This window comes from Delphinus delphis, chromosome 13, assembly GCF_949987515.2.
Source record: "Delphinus delphis chromosome 13, mDelDel1.2, whole genome shotgun sequence".
Classification (NCBI taxonomy): Eukaryota; Metazoa; Chordata; class Mammalia; order Artiodactyla; family Delphinidae; genus Delphinus; species Delphinus delphis.
Window position 1 is genome coordinate 81,194,109 of NC_082695.1, and position 11,855 is coordinate 81,205,963.

The window sequence follows — 11,855 nt, forward strand, 5'->3', positions numbered from 1 at the left end:
ATTTACATTATAGTATGATGTATAGCATGGTATATGTATACCTAGCTTTCTACATGTATATGTATGTGTGTGTGTATAGATGTATATACACCTATGTCTATCTATACTTGCACCTATACCTGTATCTTTCTATATGTAGATAGATACAGATGAAAAGATAGATAGAGAACTTGATAATATAGGAGAAAATAAAGGAAATCTTAAGTTTTAAGCAATTAAGCAAGAAAGGAGAGGATATAGTAAGCATTTGACCTCAGTTAGGAATAGGTAAATTTTATTATATTAATTTTCTATAATGGCTGTAACAAATTGGCTTAAAACAATACAAATATCTTACGTTTCTGTTGGTGAAAAGTCTGAAACCATTTTCACTGGGATAAAATCAAGGTATTGGCAGCGCTGCTTTCCTTTCTGGAGGCCCTAGGGGAGACTGCTTCCTTGCCTTTATAGCTTTTAGACATCATCCACATTCCTTGGCTTGTGGGTCCCTTTCTCTTTCTTCAAAGTCAGAAATACACCATTTCACTCTGACCATTCTTTCACAGTCACATCTCAGAGCTCTGACTCTCTTCCTCTGCCTCCCTTTTCCATTTTTAAAGAAACCTGTGATTAGATTGAGCCGACTGAGATAATCTAGGTTAATCTCCCCATCTCAAAGTCTTTGATTTAGTCACATCAGCAAAATCCGTTTTGCCATGTAAAGGAGTACATTCACAGGTTCTGGGGATTAGGATGTGGACATCTTTAGGGACCATTATTCTGCCTTCAGCATTCACCTATTATAATAGTAAGAAAGACAGTAGAAACATAGTAGTGGGGAAATGAAGTAGTTCTTATCTTGCTGCTGATACTGTATCACTGAATTATGACTCATCTAGCTGAAAGTGATCAGAGACGAAAGAAAGTTGGAAATTTGAAGAAGGTATTAACAATACTTTGTCAAATGGGAGAGTGATTTGACTAGGTTAGTGTCAGCAGTATTTTCTTAAATGTCACTTGATGTTTGGGATAATAAATTTAAGGGGAGACTATGCAATATTGTTGTACATTTTCCACATTGGATTTCAGATGTTTGTATCAAGTAGGTGGATATTTGGGTTAACCAAGTGGACAAGACGAGAAACAAGGCACTTGATGATGTAAACAAGAGAATGTTTATCATCAGGGACAATTAAACTTCAGCTGGGAAAAAGAAGAAAGAGAATATATGGGTAATAATGGTCACTAACATGGTGGAAAAGAGATTCTAATGCAGTTGAACAATTTTTGAATTGGTCATGTATGAGGGTATCCAGAGAGACACAACCAACAGAATATGTATATAAAAAACAGAAATAATAGGGGATATAGATAGATGATAGATAGATAGATAGACAGACTTTATGGGAAATTGGCTCACATGATTGATTATGGAGTCTGAGAAGTCCAGTGGTCTGCCATCTGCAAGCTAGAAACCCAGGAAAACTGGTGGTGAATTCAGTCCAAGTCCAAAGGTCCAACTAATGGTGTAAATCACAGTCCAAGGACAATAAAAGATGAGATAAGATGTCCCAGCTCAAATTGTGAGGCAGGAGAAAAAGGGTGAGTTCCTCTTTCCTCCACCTTTTGTTCAATTCAGGCCTTCAACTGATTGGATGATGCCCACCCACTTTGGGGAGGATGATCTACTTTACTGAGTCCTCTATTCAAATGCTAAATTCATCCAGAAACACCCTCACAAACACATCTGGGCACCGCATGGCCCACTCAAGTTGACACATAATATTAACCATCATGGGTCAGTTCCAGGAGAAGAGATCAGAAAAGTAAAGAAAGCGTGGGATAATTGAAATTTTAAAATAGAAAGGGCTTAATTATTAAAAGTAAAGGCCAAGGTATGATCTTGGGAGTAAGTGGTAAAACTTGGTAGAGAAAATATGGTCAGAAGTGTGGAAGTCAAGAAATCAAGAAGCTACATTTATGTTGCTGTTTCTATGTGTTTATGTGTTTTTGTACAAATGCGTGCATGTGCATTTTTTTCTTTCCTTTCTTTTTTTTTCATTTTCTTCCTTCCTTCCTTCCTTCCTTTCTTTCATTGCTTTTATAGTTTCCTGGGAAAAAAGAAGATTTAACACAAAGTCTGAAGTATCTCAAAACTTGTTGTTAACATCTATTATGCTTGAAAAGTGATCTTTAGGATTTAGTTTCCTGAAATTTTTTGAGTTAATCTTCATGGAGGTATTTTGCACTAAGAATAGTTCTAGAAGTTATAAAATGGAACATCTGTGGTGAATACATTAATATCAAAAGTATACTAGTTCATTGAGTCACTATGTTGATGTGAGGAATTTAGTCTTATTTTACCAATTTGTGGAAGACAGAAGTTTTTGCTATAATCAAATCATATATGAGGACTTCATTCCAAAATGAGGCACTAAACAAGTATAAAATTATCTAATTGGGTTGCTCACATCTGCTGATGGCAGTTGCAGGGCACAAGTAAAGATGTTTTTACCTTGACTATCAGTTCAGCATCTGCCGGACTGCCTGAGGCCATGCATAGAACTGGATAAAATAATAGGGCTCCTCTGAGTAGGGAAGGACAGCCCAGGGACAATGAGTCCCCACATAAGACATGACTCATTTCTTCAGCCCCATATCCTTTAAATGCCATCCTAATTAACAGTGAGACAATCATATATCATGACACAACAAGCATCTAGGGACCAGAGTGCCATTTTAAAAACAGATGATTTCTTAGTTCATACTGAGGCATTAAATTCTTTATATTACTCCTTTTTCTTAAATAAAGACATTATTGATATCATACAGAATGATACTTTAAAGCTTTACTCTACTATGAGACTAAGCCTTAACCCTCAGGGATAAATTCCATGATTCTCTAAAGTTAATTTATTTTCAAAACCATAATTAACAGTTCACTAAAATCTCCAGCACCATTATAGCAATAGAGCAGCTCCTAAAGTTCCAACTACATGCTCATAAAATTTTGATTACTTCTTGTAATCATGCCATCTGGTAGCCTGATTATAGTTATGTCTTAAAACTTAGTGGGGTCTGCCTGATTTTTTAAGTTTTTTCTTAGTATTCTGAAAATTTAATACCTTAGGAATATAAATATAGTTTTTCATCTTTAAAAATTAAAGTATAAATCAATCATATAGATATAAAATAATTAAGCTGTTTTTTTCTGTATATACTGCATTTAACATTTTTAAAATCACTACTGAATTTAAATTTAGAGGAAAATTACTCATGAGGTGCCAATAAGGGCATTTGGAATATTATAATTTGTCTTCAGTCAAATAAAGTAATTGTAAATAAACTGGAACCTAAGTGTCTTATTTTTAATTTTAGACAAGCTTAAAATTTTTATACAATCTTGTGTATTTTAAAATAATAGTAGAGGAAAGACTACTTTTAAGAGAATCTGGGATCCGTCTACAATTCTCAGGTCAGGCTCTTAGTGGAGTCACTAGGCAAACAGGGCTAGATGAATACAACTCTGGCTACCTCTGCAAGGGCAGGTGCAGATCTTTAGAGTGAATAAGGATATGAAAGAAGCATTTGGTGAAAGAAATGAAATGACACATTTGGTGATATCGGCCCCCAGAGACCCATAATAAATGCCTTGACGACCACCATTCCTAGAGGTATCTGACGTTGCCTGTTCTTCCTGGCCTCTGTCTATGGATGTGGCGTCAAATACTGCCTCTCAGGTGCTCCTGACCCACAGAGAGACATCCTGTGGAGGCATCCACCTGCTATCTGCAAAACTGCCAGCACACAGGGGCGACCACAGCATAGCCCCACTCATGGGCCTGACTCTCTATGTGGTTTCCTGGCAGGCAGACCTCAGTCCCAAGGAGGAAACAAAGGATCTATGCACCCATCAAAAGAAAATACAAGAACGCTTAAGTCACATCCCTCACAAGACAGAGACAAAGGGAGAACAAAGCAGCACCTGGAACAAAGTAATGCTCCTTTTGGAATTAAAAAAAAATTACACAATTTAAAAATTTCATTAGGTATTATGGAATAAAGGAGGGTAACTATAAAACCCCAGGGTTAAGCTTAAAATATTGAGTGGAAAAATGCCTCAAGCAATAGAAAATATGTAACGATAAAATAGAAGAAAAAATAAAATAAATAAAGTATCTATTTGGGAATAGGTTGACATGGTCTGATTACCATTATTAAATATTATCTAGAATATTGTAACAAAAGTAATGTGATAACAATTATAAACATTAAGTAGACAATAAATTATTTTTCTAATGTTTTGATTTTCTACTTAAAAATTCACAAGATAATTAGAATTTATTAAACTTAAGTATTTTATTAAAGTGACTGGATATAAAATAAAGATGAGAAAAATAGTCCATCACACCGAGACCATAAATTATGATGTAGTTAGAAATACATTTACAGCTTTGCGCAGTGGCAGTATTGTAGCCAATGAGGTTTATCCAAGGCGCGATTATTGCTAATAGAAATACATTTACAGAGTCCTGGACATTTATAAAAGTAAAAGCTACTATGAAAAAAAAAGGTGTCAACAAATGAAAAAACATTCCATGAATGTGAAAACTTAAAATCATATAATGTAAATTATTCCAAAACTCAACAGTTAAATTCAACACAATTTCAATTAAATTCTGACAGTGCTTTTCTGATTCTGCTTTAACTACCGTGACCTCCTTGCTGTTCTTAAAACACACAGTTTTGTTTTGTTTTTTACCTCAGATATTGGCACTAACTGCTTATAATTCTTTTCTTCCATGTATCTACGGAGCTTTTATTAAGTATTTACATACTTCACTCATGTCTTGATTTAGGTGTCACTTCCTCAGAGAGATGGTTCCAGAACTCCATGTATGGAATAAAATCTAATACTTTTTAGCACCTTTTCTTCCTCATATCACTTATCCCTACCTGACCTTACATTTTGTAGTTTTAAAATGAATTTCTCCTCTCACAGACAATAAACACCATGAGGGTGTACGCTTTGTTTCCTCTGCAGGCTTAAGGACAAGAATAATGCCAGGTATGGCATGTGTATTCAACAAATACAGTGGAACAAATGAACATTTTTTTTCCTATTCAGAAAAGCACTGCTGGAATTCTAATTGAAATTGTATTGAATTTAACTATTGAGTTTTGGAATAATTTACATTATATGAATAATAATATATAAATATTATTTTATATATCATTATATATGTGTGTATATATAATCATTATATTATTACATACATATATGTATAGATGGATATAATGATATACAGTGCAGCATTAAACACTGTGGTGGCAAAAATCTGGGAACAGGCAGTTATTATCCTAATTTGGTATAACAACACAGTGGAATATTATGCAGCCAGTAAAAAGGAGTGAAATGTAGTTTCATTAGTGGACTTGAAAGGGATTCTGTGGGGGTATATCCAATGAGTAAAACAGATATAAAGCAGCATGTATAATATAATTCTATTTTAAAGCAAAAGATAAAAAAATCCCATAAATGCGTATTTATATACATTTGCATATATAATTATAAAAACACAAATATTTCCATATTTTGGCATTACCATACAGATTATTAAAAAACTGTACTCTGTACTCAATATGTAACATTTGGAGAATTTAGATTGTACTGTCTTACTTTAGATTGTATTGGGTTCTGTTTGGGCAGGTAGTTAGTTTATTGGTGTGGCAAGTTAATCCTCTCAAGTCTTGTTTTTAAGCTTTTTAAGGGTAGGCCTAGAGCAGTCATTATTCTAATTGTTGTCTTTCTGAGTTGTGAAACACTGTGAACTAGCTTGTTGGAACTCCTATATTTTTTAGCATTCTGTGACCTCCAACATCTCTGTGCAGCTCATAGCTCCCTAAAAGCTGTTCTTACAAGGTCTTGTGGAGCCTTAACCTGAACATGAATAGATTAGTATTCAGCCAATGACATATGGGGACTCTGTGAAGATTTCTAAAGATTCTTCTATGGCTATGTCCTTTCTGTTATTCTTCCCTGTAAATTCTAGCTGCCTTATCAGCTGTTAACTTAAACTCCTAATATCAGTGACACTTCGATGCTCTAACTGAACTCTACTTTTCCATGCCCTTGAGTATCTATTACTTCATCATGTCTGGAAGATAAAGTCACCAAGACATTTCTGACTATGCCATTTTTCCTTCCTCCTCAAGTCTAACTCCATAAAGAGGTTCGTTTTGTAAAAAGAAACATTAATATATCCAGGGTGTTAAGCTAATGCTCAATTACTGTTTTAGTATGTCTTTTTTTAAGGAAGTTAGGCACTTTGACATTCATGTCAATAAATAGTGCATCAATATCCCAAGAAGATGTGAAATACTTCCCAATAAAAAGAACTAAAATTCAGAAAAGGTGTAGGTTCTGGAGGGAAAGCAACTCAAACTGTTTTCAAATTTAAGTTTTTTCTTTTCTCCTATCAATTACATCCAGAGAGAATACTGGTTATAGTTAATGTAAGTATAAAAATCCTTCTAAAACGTTAAATCATTAGATAATTCACTATTAGAATAGAGAATATTTATTCTAATTTTAAAAGACATTTTAGACAAAATAGGAAAGACCACAACAATAATTTTAAATTAAAAATTTCTATATGTATACTGAAAATTAATCATAAACCCTTTCATTTTTTACTGAAATCTCAAGGTAAGTGAGAAGATTAAAAGGAAAGCAATTGAATGATTCAATGAACAATTCTATTCAAGGCAGGCACTGTAGTTTTTTCATAGCCTAAAACATACACTTAATATTAAAATGATGATTTTCTCATTTGAAAATGATAAAAATGTACACTTTGTCCTAAAGGTATAAATTTTATAAGGTTGACTATATTAGTGGAAAGACATGATAAATCATGGTGATAAAAGACTATCATTAAAGAGCACCCTAATCCATCATTTTAAATAGACTCTACATTAATCATCTACTTAAAACTGAATGCTCAAGTAATCATAATTTATTATGATAATTCAGACTAAAAATAAACATCAACAATGTGGGCTGCATTTGCAGGACAACACATATGAGGTGTAGGAACTACTTTTCACCCCAAAATTGTAAGTCTAGTCTATCAGGAGTAACCACATTCAATGCAAAGTATATGTAGTCAAAGGATAAGTCATATTGCTCCAACAATTGAGCTAGCTTTGTTAAAACGGATTGATCAATGTCAGTCAAATATTAAGACTCATTCAAATCCCCATAGTAACATGGACAGAGCCTAGATCATGTAACAGGTATGTATGTGTTTCAATTTAATATTAAATAATTAAATTTCACAACTTAACTCAGTATATTCTACAGAAAGAATATATAAACAATGCATGCTACCAAGATTTTACAACGTGGCTAAATATGCTACAACAAATTTACCCTATTACAATTTTCCATCTGTGTTTTCTAGAGTTTGGTTACCAGTGCTATTAACAATGTCTTGAGGGCGGTAAGAACAGAAATAGCCTTCCTTCCCTCCTCAATAAAAGCAGTTCTATTTTAAAATGTCCTTTGTATAACAAGGTTTCAAGTGAGATGGTATTTGACAAATAGAGTTTTGCTGTAAATAAAACAATGTAAATTCTTAAAATAGTCCCATTGTAAAATAAATAAATAAATATAAGTAAATTTAAGTATCTGGATGCATAAAGTCACTGCCTCCAGGCAGAATGCCGAGGCAATAATAAGGCGATCCTATTTTATTTCCCATTTCTCAGTGATTACAATCCTGAGCAACTTGTTATCCAATATCTGAAAAAAAAAAAGATGTTTAATCTATTTTGTCCAGTTTTCAGTTGCTTGTTGTGGAATACTTAATGTCTCTGATTCCATCATGGCCAGAAGTGGAACTAAAATTCACTTTTGCCAAAAATTGCATTGTGGGATATTGAGGGATAAGTTTCACAAACTTTAGAAAACTTCAATCAAATATTACCAAAATCGAATAAGTTGCTTATAAATATATTTCTTATTTAAGAAAAGTATGAACAACACTAAGTTATCTTGCAATATTTGCTCTTGAATAAGAAAATAAGTTCTATATCTGGCTCTGTGATTAATATTCAGTGAGACATTTGTCAAAGCCTTTTATTTGTCTCTGTTTTGTAATATCATTAAAATATGAATAATTTACTCATTCTCATAGAAAATATTTGTACTATGAAATTGTTAATTATGACATAAATATTCTATAGGCATCAATAGCTGGCGGGTATTTTTATATAAAGGTATTCTGCAAAGTCCTAACTCATATTTTAAAATATTTACTATACACTAGGGAATATTTGTTTAATAACATATTTGTTAATATAATACCTAATGAAGTACTGTATGATTTTTCTCACTGTTAAGAAAAAGTCTCACTTTGATTCTCTTTGGGACTGAGTCCATACTCAAATTTCACTAGATCTTAGTTCATATTCTTACTTCTTAGAATTGCACAATAAGACAGTATAAAAATTTTAAATTTCCTCAGGTTTCTCAGGTAATTTGTAGTATGAGAATGTGTTATATAGTATTTCCTGGAAGATCAGATATGGCTTTTCCCTCACCATAACACTTTATATACCAAATGTCACTCCCACCCAGCCTCCTAATTTTGGGGACATACACCACAAAAACATGAAATGTATGATAACCTTTCTCAGCCAAAGAATGAGATTTCAAAAGTTGAAGTATAGTTTAAAATAGTTAGGCATATACCCAGTGAAGACTTTGGTGAACCCTAATTTCTAATCTATGCAGTTCAGTGTGACTTTGCCCAGGAAAAAACAAAAATGAAACAAAACAAAACAACAACAAAAATACACCTCTTTTGATTTACAGGTTGGCAAATGGCACTATTCACGGAGAAATTTGACTCTTGAATCCTATGGTCATGATTTACAATGAGGAAGAAATACTGCTGTTTTTAAAAGAAACTTTTAAAATGGTGCAAATAACAAAACACGAATAGTTTAGGCTGAGGCTTTTATGAGATAATGGGGAAATAACTGTCAGATATTTATTTAACTTGCCATGTATCCATTTCTTGAAAGTTAAAATAACTTTTTTTCTTTTCCAAGATTGTCGCTACTTCATGTAACAGTCTAATTCAGAGTGGTGTTGAGGTAAATGATCCTGCACTTGATAAAATCTGACTCATTACGAAAAGAAAGATAATGAACTCGGGGGCACAATGCACTCACGGATCAGCTGGACCCCTTGAATATATGACTCTTGTATATGGTGGCCAGGACAGTGGCAAACATGTGCCTTTATGTCTATGAGGGATTTGCTCCTACCAGAGGGTGAGCCGATCTGTTTTGTGCTTACTGCAGTCTTATTTGCCTGCTGTGTTAATATTCAGGTAAAGCATATTATAATGACTGAGTCTAGATATGATAAATATGTCGAACGTTGGGGTTCATTTATCATCTTGACAGCAAGAATAGTCTTCTGCCCAGCTGGAACTAGACAAAGTACCCTAGTTTACTGGAATGGACTTAAAATGTGTCTGCCATGATTATGGAGTTGACATTCTCATCTTTTTCCTCTCCTTCCAATAGGTTCTTAAAGAACTGGTTGCTGGCAATGTAGAGTTCTACTCTGTTCAAAGGCCAGGGTGATATGTGTGGGGGAAAATCTTTTGGAGCTTCTTTGATTTCTTGCATATGATTTACTCTCCTGTCAGAGCAATAGAGCAGCTCTACACCTCTGGATTTCATTTGTTTTCTTTAATCAAGTAAGTAATTAAGAAAAAAAACAGTTTAATTATGAACTACCCACTGTGTTTGAATGGAGTTGGAACCAATTAAGATAAAATTTATTAGAATATGAGTGATAAAGTAAAGGCAACATGGATGTACGTGATGTTAGTCTATCCTATCGTCATCTTTTAAACCGTACCCTATAAAATGGTTTCGATTCAGTTTTCTAAAGCATAGTTCTGATTATAGCACTTCCCAGCTCAAAAGCCAGCTGATCTTTTATCCCTTCCTGAATCAAGTCCAAGCCCCCAGAAAACCTAGAAGATCAAGTTCTTCCACAATCTGGTTCCTACCTAAATTTTCAGTTATATTCTTTATTTCCTTTAATATATTCTTTATTTCCTTTTTTTTTTTTTTAGGGGGAGAGGGTCAAAGTCCTCTATTGTCTGGTACCTATACATACCTTGGTTTCTTTTCTATTTTCCCCATTTTCACTTTGGTCTGGGATTTGTTTTTTAAATCTTAGCATGCTTCTTCCTTACCATTTTGAAGAAATGCAAACATCTCTCCGAAGCTTTCTTATTTACTCACCATCAGACTTCAATTATTTTTCCCATTTTCCATAGTACTTTATTAATATCCCTTGCATAAAACTTACTACTTTACACCTTGCACCAGAATACAATCAAAACCATTATTGAAAACAGAATCCACGTCTGGTTTTCTGCATTTGTTCTCTAGCACCTAGCGTTATAAACAGAATAAGCTAAATAAAAAAATGTTGGAAAATTTTGCTGTCCTTTTTAGTCATCAATCTTCAAGGCAAGCACACTGGAAATTATTATTTTTTATTTCATATGCTGTAGCTAGGTACACATTCTCTATTGTCGTTATATGATTTGGCTTTTCCTAGGTTTGATTAAACTAAATATCTGAAATGCTTTTATTAAGAACTATCATTAATAAGTTCAACTATTGTATCTCTTACTAAGTTTGCATTAAAAGCCCTTGAAGGTAACTTTCAATACTCTTTGGTTTGTCCCCCATTCCCTCTAGAATCTTTTTAAAGATAAATATTTCTGGACACCAAAAATATTCAATAAGAAGATATAATGAAAAATGCCAATTTCATGACTACAAAAGAAATAATAATTGATTCCCTCTCTTAAGATGTAAATGACAAAGCCATAATTCTTATAGAATTTTTAGCTTACAAAGAAACGTATGAAAGTGTGTCTTCTGACTATGACTCCCAATTTATGATTTGGGTATCTTCCAATTAAAATTTGTCTTTACCTCTAAACTAGATAAATAAGAATTTCGTTAAAAAAGGAAATGTCATATAAATTTTTCCTTCAGAAGATTCTGTGAAAGAAAGAATAACACATTTTTCTCTTTTATGCTTCTAGTACTAATGAAACATGGAAACCCTTTCAGTAATGCTTAATTCTAAAGTTAACAAACCAAAGTGTAACATAATAAATTACAAGAAAAAATGCATTTCACCGAGTAAGCATTCATAAAAGATGTAAATCAAAGACAATTTGATAGTGCTCCGCAACAAGAGAGGCCGCGATAGTGAGAGGCCCGTGCACCGCGAAGAAGAGTGGCCCCCACATGCCACAACTAGAGAAAGCCCTCGCACAGAAACGAAGACCCAACACAGCAAAAATAAATTAATAAGTTAATAAACTCCTACCCCCAATATCTTCTTTAAAAAAAAAGACAATTTGATAATTTACAGTCAGAGCCCTTGACTAACAAAAGCGTATTTGACATGTAGAGGTAAACAACTGATGAATGAGTCATTATCACAACGAAAGATTTATGAATGAGGGATGGCATTCACTAAAATAATCATGAAGGAGAAAAGATAACTGATTCTGCTTGGAGGGTCACAGAAAGACTGTTTTAGTGGTAGAAAGATTATTTCATGCATATAAAAAGCACCAGACTCCACACCAAGAATTATACATCTGGCTTGATGTATGGAAATTAGTTTTCTCTTCAGGAAATAAGAGGAATTATATTTTTCTAGTCAGTGACAGAGTAATAAAATTTTGATTAAAATCATAACATTTATTTAGAATCCACTATAGCTGAGAATAAAACAAACAACAGGCAGAGCTGAC

General features: G+C 33.4%; 1 pseudogene; it reads left to right on the forward strand.

Moving 5' to 3' along the window:
- The first annotated feature begins 4,429 nt into the window (after positions 1-4,429).
- LOC132436687 (U4 spliceosomal RNA) lies at positions 4,430-4,586 on the forward strand (annotated as a pseudogene).
- Positions 4,587-11,855: the final 7,269 nt, after the last annotated feature.